Here is a 7,501-nt window from a genome sequence, read left to right on the forward strand (position 1 = left end):
CGGCCTCCTCCCATCAGACCTCAGAAGAGGCCACGTGTCATGGAAGGATTCCTTGATGAAGAGTTAGGAGTCTGAGTACCAGTCCCAAATCAGCGTGCGTGGTTTTGGGTGGGAGATTCCACCTCTCTGGCCGGCAGTTTTCGCAGTCTCCATCCTCTAAAGGTGAGGGCAGATCTAAAGGTAGTCATAGTGTAGGAACTCTTAGCAGCAGTGTAACCCTGTGCAAATTCCTTAATTTGTCTTAATCTCCAGTTGCACACCTGTGAAATCCTACCTCAGAGTTGTTGTGAAAATTCAAAAGAATATAGGTAAAGCACCTGTTGCATTATAGTAAACTATTTCTGTAGGAAACTAAACTAAATGGCTTTTGAAGTCTCCTGGCTAACTTCCACTCTGCATATCACCAAAGGGTCTTGTTTGGGTAGTTTCCACTCGTCCACCCAGGTTCTCTATGTTTGGGCTGGAATTGTGGAATTAATGACATCATGGCATGATAAACCTGACTGGCTGCAAAACAAAATTTTTTTATTGAGTGTATTCTGACTCACGGTGACCCTATGTGTTACAGGGTAGAACTGCTAAGCAGTTCTTGGCTGTATCTCTACAGAAGCAGATCTCCAGGCCTTTCTTGGTCAGTAATGCTGGATGGGTTCAAACCACCAACCTCTAAACTTTAGGTTAGTACAGACTGCTTGTGCCGCCCAGGGACCTAAAAACTGACTGCAAACTCACCCTGAAAGGAGTTTGAGAGGACAGGAAAGACAGCATTGGCTCAGGGCAGGGGAGCACTTCCCTCAAACCTTACCCATCCCCCTCCAGGGGGTTGCCAGGAAACAGTTATGGGACCCCTGGAGGCACCTAGTGGGCATCAGGCAAGTGAGTGTCTGAACCACCCACAGCAGAACAGGCAGTTGCTCAAGTATTTCCAGGACCAATTGCCCAAGAGCATCCATTCCAAAATCTAGATAATCCCCCTACAGTCTGAAAAAATTCTGCCTTATGTCCTACAGAAGTTTGCCCTGCTTTGTGGAGGCCCCTCTCCTTGTACTCAGCCTTCTGCAGACATAAGGAAACAACTGTGTTGTCCTTTTCACAGAAACCTCCCCAGCACTGAGACAAAAAGGATGTCTTTTTATTTCCCAAGTGAGCCCACTTGACTCACTTGACCTTTCTCTGGGATTCTTCCATCCTCCATCTAGTTGATTGAGCTCTCTGGATCCTTGCCAGTTTCTCGCAAGTTCAATAATTCAGACTGGGTCCATGTCTCAAGGTTCTGACTAACATAGCCTAACAGAAATAATGTCAGACATGCCATGTCCTATTAAAAACTCCTGTTATCGCATTTTTTCCACAGAGGGAATTGTTATGGATTGAATTGTGTCCCCCAAAATTATGTGTTATAAATCCTAACCTCTATGCTTGTAGTTATAATCCCATTTGGGAATGATTTTTGTTGTTGTTGTTAATGAGACCAGATTAGTGTAGGGTGTGTCTTGAGTCATTCTCTTACAAGACATAAAAAGAGCAGATTAGACAAACAGAGATGGGGAAGGGAGATGCCAAACCACATGAAGATCGCCCAGGAGCAGAAGCTCAGAAGAGACAAGGACCTTCCTCCAGAACCAACAGAGAGAGAAAGCTTTCACCTAGAGCCCGCACCCTGAATTCAGACTTTTAGCCTCCTAAACTGTGAGAGAATAAACTTCTGTTTGATAAAGCCATGCACTTGTATTTCTGTTACAGCAGCACGAGATAACTAAGACCGGAATGAACAGAGCTCTGACTCACTCTAGGTTTGTGGTAAACTGTGTATCACTTTCTGCTTTATTTAGCTTGAGTCCCTGTCATCATCTTTCTCCTTCTCCAGCTCTCTGTCCTCATAATGACCACATGTTCACCAAACATCTTTCATGCATGAGGAGCCTGGGCACTGTTCAGAATGAGTGATAGCACTCTTATACAGCACTAGGGGGATGTGCAACCCCTTGGCAACAATTGGCAATACATGCCAAGAGGCCGAAAAGCACTCTTGCCTTGGAGCCATGATTACACTTCTGGTAGCCTATTCTAAGGAAATCATCCATGTGCAGGACAAGCTGCAATGTTTGAGAACTTTCATTCCTGCATTATTTATAGTAGTGGAAGCCCAAAAACAACATAAATGACCAGGAAAAAAATTATCCTGTATCCACTGGATGAAATAGTATCTTAGTAAATGGTTGTGAAAACTATGTAGCAGTATGAGAAAATGTTTGCTAGGTTACAGGAAAGATCAGTATACAAAAAGTATGAACATGTCCCAGGGGTGCAGTCAGCAAAATCCATAACCAAGGAAACTAGGACAAACAGCCAATTTCCTTCACAAATACACTGGAAGAAAAAATGGAGGGGAAGAAATTTATGGATTAAAAAAGAAATTAAGTACCAAATGCTGCCTTATTTGGATCTTGATTCAACCAAACCAACTTCAAAAAAAGATTTTATTAAATTATTGGGGCAACTTGAATATTGACTAGACATTTGATAATATTAAGGAATTTTAGAAATGTTAAGGCATGATGTGGTATCATGGTAATGGTTTTTATTTTTATATTTTATTGTTTTTAGTGGAAGTTTACACAGGAAATTAGGTTGTCATTCAGTAATTTCTATACCTATTGTTAAGTTGAAACTAAAGAAAATTAGAGTAAGTCCAGGGGAGCCAAAGTATGACCTTGAGCATATTCCACCTGGATTTAGAGACCATCTCAAGAAAAGATTTAATGCCTTGAACACTAATGACCAAAGACAAGTTGTGGAATGACATCAAGGACACCATACATGAAGAAAACAAGAGGTCATTAAAAAGACAGGAAAGAAAGAAAAGACCAAAATGGATGTCAGAAGAGACTCAGAAACTTGTTCTTGAACCTTGAGTAGCTAAAGCAAAAGGAAGAAATGATGAAGTAAAAGAGCTGAAGAGAAGATTTCAAAGGGCAGCTTGAGAAGACAAAGTATTATAATGACATGTGCAAAGACCTAGAGGTAGAAAGCCAAAAGGGAAGAATGAGCTTGGCATTTCTCAAACTGAAAGAACTGAAGAAAAAATTTAAGCCTCAAGTTGCAATGGATTCTACAGGGAAAATACTAAATGATGCAGGAAGCATTAAAAGAAGATGGAAGGAATACACAGAGTCACTTACCAAAAAGAATTGGTCGATGTTCAACCATTTCAGGAGGTAGCATATGATCAGGAACCTATGCTACTCATGGAAGAAGTCCAAGCTGCACTGAAGGCATTGGTAATAAACAAGGCTCCAGAAATTGACGGAATATCAGTTGAGATGTTTCAACAAACAAATATAGCACTGGAAGTGCTCATTTGTCTGTGCCAAGAAATTTGGAAGACAGCTACCTGGCCAACCGACTAGAAGAGATCCGTATATATGCATATTCTCAAAAACACTCATCCAACCAGAAATTATCAAACAATATCATTAATATCACATGTAAGTACAATTTTGCTGAAGAATATTCAAAAGCGGCTGCAGCAGTATATCAACAGGGAACTGCCAGAAATTCAAACCAAATTCAGAAGAGGACATGGAACCAGGAATATCATTGCTGATAACAGATGGATCCTGGCTGAAAGCAGAGAATACCAGAAAGATGTTTACCTGTGTTTTATAGACTATGCAAAGTCATTTGACGTGTGGATTATAACAAATTATGGATAACATTTTGAAGAACGAGAAGTCCAGAACACTTAATTGGGCTCATGAGGAACCTGTGCATAGATCAAGAGTCAGTCATTCAAAGGAAACGGGGATACTGAGTGGTTTAAAGTCAGGAAGGGTATGCGTCAGTGTTGTTCCCTTTCACCATGCGTATTCAATCTGTATGCTGAAAAAATAACCGGAGAAGCTGGACTATATGAAGAAGAACTGGGCATCAAGATTGGAGGAAGACTCATTAACAACCTGTGATATGCAGATGACACAACCTTTCTTGCTGAAAGTGAAGAGGACTTGAGCCACTTACTGATAAAGATCAGAGACCACAGCCTTCATTATGGATAATGCCTCAACATAAAGACAATAAAAATCCTCACAACTGGATCAATAAGCAACATCATGATAAATGGAGAAAAGATTGAAGTTGTCAAAGATTTCATTGTACTTGGATCCACAATCGACACCCATGGAAGCAGCAGTCAAGAAATCCAAGGACGCATTGCATTAGGCAAATCTGCCACAAAAGACCTCTTTAAAGTGTTGAAAAGCAAAGATGTCACCTTGAAGACTAAGGTGCGCCTGACCCAAGCCTTGGTGTTTTCAGTCACCTCATATTCATGAGAAAGCTGGACCATGAATAAGGAAGGCCAAAGAAGAATTGATGCCTTTGAATTGTCGTGTTGACAAAGAGTACTGAATATACCATGGACTGCCAGAAGAACCAACAAATCTGTCTTGGAAGAAGTACAACCAAACTTGCCTTAGAAGCAAGGATGACAAGACTACATCTCACGCACTTTGGACATGTTATCAAGAGGGATCAGTCCCTGGAGAAGGGCATCATGCTTGGTAAAGTAGAGGGCCAGCGAAAAACAGGAAGATCCCCAACAAGGTGGACTGACACAGTGGCTGCAACAATGGGCTCAGGCATAACGATGATTGTGATAATGATGCAGGACCAGGCAGTGTTTCGTTCTGTTGTACATAGGGGCTGTGAGCCAGAACCAACTCAACAGCACCTAACGACAACAACACATGTATCGTTCAGTGACATTGGTTACATTTTTCACAATATATCGGCATCTCTGTTATTTCCATTTTGGTTGTTCTGCTTCCATTAATCTAGCTCCCTCTCCCTCCCAGCCTTCTCATCTTTGGTCTAGGGTACATGTTAACCATTTGGTTTATCTAGATGATTTTTTTGAGGAGCACAGTACTAATAGGTGATATTATTTATTTTATGGGCCAATCTGTCATTTAGCTGAAAGGTGACCTCGGGAATGGTTTGAGTTTAAACTTTAAAGAGTATCTCAGGACGCTAGTCTTCAGTTCACCTAGTCTCTACCAGTCCAGCAAGCCTGGCCTTTTTTTTTAGGAATTTGAGTCTTGTTCTACATTTTTCTCCCCTTCTATCCAGGACAATCTATTGAGTTCCAAGTCAGAGCAGTAGGTAGTGGTAGGTGGGCACCGTCTAGTTCTTCTGGTGTCAAAGTAGGTAATATCATTTTTCATGTAGACTGTTCGTTCTGTAGACTAGTTTCTTCTTCGAGTCTTTGGTTTCCTTTTTTCTCTTTAGCTCCAGGTGAGTAGAGACCAATTGTTGTATCTTAAATGGCAATTTACAAGCTTTTCAGATCCCAGACGATACTCACCGAACTAGGATGTAGAACATTGTCCTTACGGACTACACCAATTGACTGAGTTGCCCCACGAGACTGTAGTCCTAAACCCTCAAACCCAGTTGACCAATCCCATGAGGTGTTTGGTTGTGTCTAGGAAGTATTATGGTAATGGTTTTTAGTTGTTTTATTTATTTATTTTTTTAAAAAACCTTATCTTTTAGAAATGTATACTGAAATATTTGTGGATGAAATTATGTGATAACTGGATTTTCTTCAAAATAATCTGGGCTAGGCAAGAGACAAAAAGAGCCACATAAAACAGAGACTACATCAGCCTGAAACCAGAAGAACTAGATGGTGCCTGGCTACAACTGGTGACTGCCCTGACAGGGAACACAACAGAGAACCCCTGAGGGAGCAGGAGAGCAGTGGGATGCAGACCTCAAAGTCTTGTAAAAAGATCAGACTTAATGGTCTGACTGAGACTAGAAGGACCCCAGAGATCATTGTCCCCAGACATTCTGTTAGCCCAAGACAGGAACCATTCTGAAAAACAACTCTTCAGACAGGGATTGGACTGGACTATGGGATAGAAAATGATACTGGTGAAGAGTGAGCTTCTTGGATCAAATAGACATGTGAGACTATGTGGGCAGCTCCCGTCTGGAGAAGAGATGAGAAGGCAGAGGGGGTCAGAAATTGGCCAAATGGAGAGTGGAGCGCAGGAATGTGCTGTCTCATTACAGGGAGAGCAACTAGGAGTATATAACCCAACCCAGTGCCGTTGAGTCGATTCCGACTCATAGCGACCCTATAGGACAGGGTAGAACTGCCCCACAGAGTTTCCAAGGAGCACCTGGCAGATTCGAACTGCCGACCCTTTGGTTAGCAGCCATAGCACTTAACCACTATGCCACCAGGGTTTCCAAGGAGTATATAGCAAGGTGTATATAAGTGTTTGTATGAGCGACTGACTTGGTTTGTAAACTTTCACTTAAAGCACAATAAAAATTTTTTAAAAGTCACTCAATAAATGAACAAATAAATGCCAAAATAATAATAATAATCTGGGCTGGGGTGTGGGGAAATAGAAGAAATTAGATGGGCTGTGAAGGGATAATTATTGAAGTTAATTCTGCCCTCATAATTATCACCTCTTCACCAAACATCTTTCAGCCACGAATGGGCCTGGCACAGTTCAAGATGAATAGCTGGGTGATGGGGACTTGAAGCTGCTATATTATTTTCTCTTCTTTTTTATGTTTTAAATCGTTTTTAAATATTTAAAAGTTTTTGTATTTTTGCGTGTGTATTAACAATTAACATAAGACAAAATAGAGCAGCCCTGCTAAGATCCTTGCCCCAGAATGCCAGGGTTCAACTCTCAGCAACTCCAGTTACCAGCTGTGTGACCTTAGACAAGTCACTGAACCTCTCTGTGCTTCAGTTACCTCATTTCTAAGTGGAGATGCGATGACCAGGATAATGGATCAATTAATGTGAAACAGGTAAAACAATTCCTGGCACGTAGTAAGTGCTCTATACACCTTGTTGCCTTTTATTAATTCATTCCACAGATATTTGAGCATCAACAAAATAAAAACAGCTTGCGTTTGGAGGCGGGATTAGGGGTGATCTTTTTCATTCTCTAGTTTCAAACTTTGTGTAATGTGATATTATTACTTTTAAATTTTTTATGAAATGTGTTTTGGAAACAGAGTGAGCCACCTTCACAGCCCCTCCCTGCCTTCTGGGAGTTCCAGGTCTGCAGTCGACTGAGGTAGTCTGCTGAGGTAGTCTGTCTTTGGGGTGTTTCCACTTGGCAGGGCGGTGTCGCCTCTGCTTGCAACAGATAACACTCATGTGGCCTGAGATAGCAAACACTGGGCAAGATAGTGAACAAAGCGCATTCCCAGACGATGGCAGTGGCGGGGGAGGCGGAGCATCGAGAAGTAGAGCCCCTCCCCTTGACTTCTGAGGGACAGAATGCCACTCCTCCACCCCTACTACTCCCCCCTCGCCCCAACGTCGCCCCCTGCTTCCTGAAGTAGAGCCGTCTCACCCAGAGAAGCTGTAACCACAGGAAAGACCTGTTTATTTCATCGTCAGTCGTGTTTTTGTTTTTGTTTGGGGGAGCACCCAGGGCACGTGGGGGGCGGGTGCTGA

The sequence above is a fragment of the Elephas maximus genome, chromosome 19, assembly GCF_024166365.1.
Source record: "Elephas maximus indicus isolate mEleMax1 chromosome 19, mEleMax1 primary haplotype, whole genome shotgun sequence".
In the NCBI taxonomy this organism is placed as follows: domain Eukaryota; kingdom Metazoa; phylum Chordata; class Mammalia; order Proboscidea; family Elephantidae; genus Elephas; species Elephas maximus.